The following is a 972-nucleotide window of genomic DNA, read 5'->3' as shown; positions in this document are numbered from 1 at the left end:
CAAGCCTTGCTATATGAGCTCTCAAAGCATATAAAAATTATACGGCTTAAATGTGAAGTTGGGTGCAAAAGAATACAATAAAATCCTCTGTCGGGAAAAAACGAAATGACTTTCCGAACAACCCTATATTTTGAGAAAAAACACCCTAGAATTTATTTGCATAGACGTACACCTACTAGCAATCGATTAAATGATTATCTGCATCACTAAATATTATAAACAATAATAAATAATTATACTAAAAATTAATGCTACTATAATAACATTTTGTTTGTTTTTTCGTATGCGTTAATGTGTTAAGGTATGAATGGTGCAACAGGTCTTTTAGTTATTTGGTTGGCTTGTCGTTGGGTTGATTGGTATCCCTTTTGTCCCGATATTTCCAGGTGATTTTACACCGTGCACCGCGCCGTCACGACATTCCAGCAACGTTCGGACCGAGAAAACGCGGTCGCACAAAATGAACATTTAACATCTGATAAGCGATTGTATGACAACATTTCATAAGGGAGTTGGCTTCGGCAATTGACATGTGCTTCACTAAATGTTCGATACTAATGTCCGAGAGATAGAAGCGCCGATAATTAACAGGGTCGGACTCCACAATGTACCCATCTTACACGATATATTTATGTCTCTATTAAGAATTTTAAAACAGTTGTTTCCGTCATATTCTAATACATATAAAGTCAGTTCAATAAGAAGTATTTCTTGTTTACTAATGCGCTACTAAATTGTATTTAAAGAAACATGGAAATATGAAGATAAACAGTTTTGTGATTGATTCGGTCCGATATTTTCTATTCATCATCATAAGGTCGTCGGTCCTAAGACTGGTTGGACACGTACCTCCACTCTTTCCTATCCTGAGCTAAACTTCGCTTTTCCCTAAAACTAGAACAGCCCACATCCTTAACTATTTGCGAACAGTAATCTAATCTAGGTCTACCTCTACCCCTCCTAACTCCTGTT

This window comes from Agrilus planipennis, unplaced genomic scaffold, assembly GCF_000699045.2.
Source record: "Agrilus planipennis isolate EAB-ADULT unplaced genomic scaffold, Apla_2.0 scaffold225, whole genome shotgun sequence".
NCBI lineage: Eukaryota > Metazoa > Arthropoda > Insecta > Coleoptera > Buprestidae > Agrilus > Agrilus planipennis.
Note: the sequence above shows the minus strand (reverse complement) of the source record.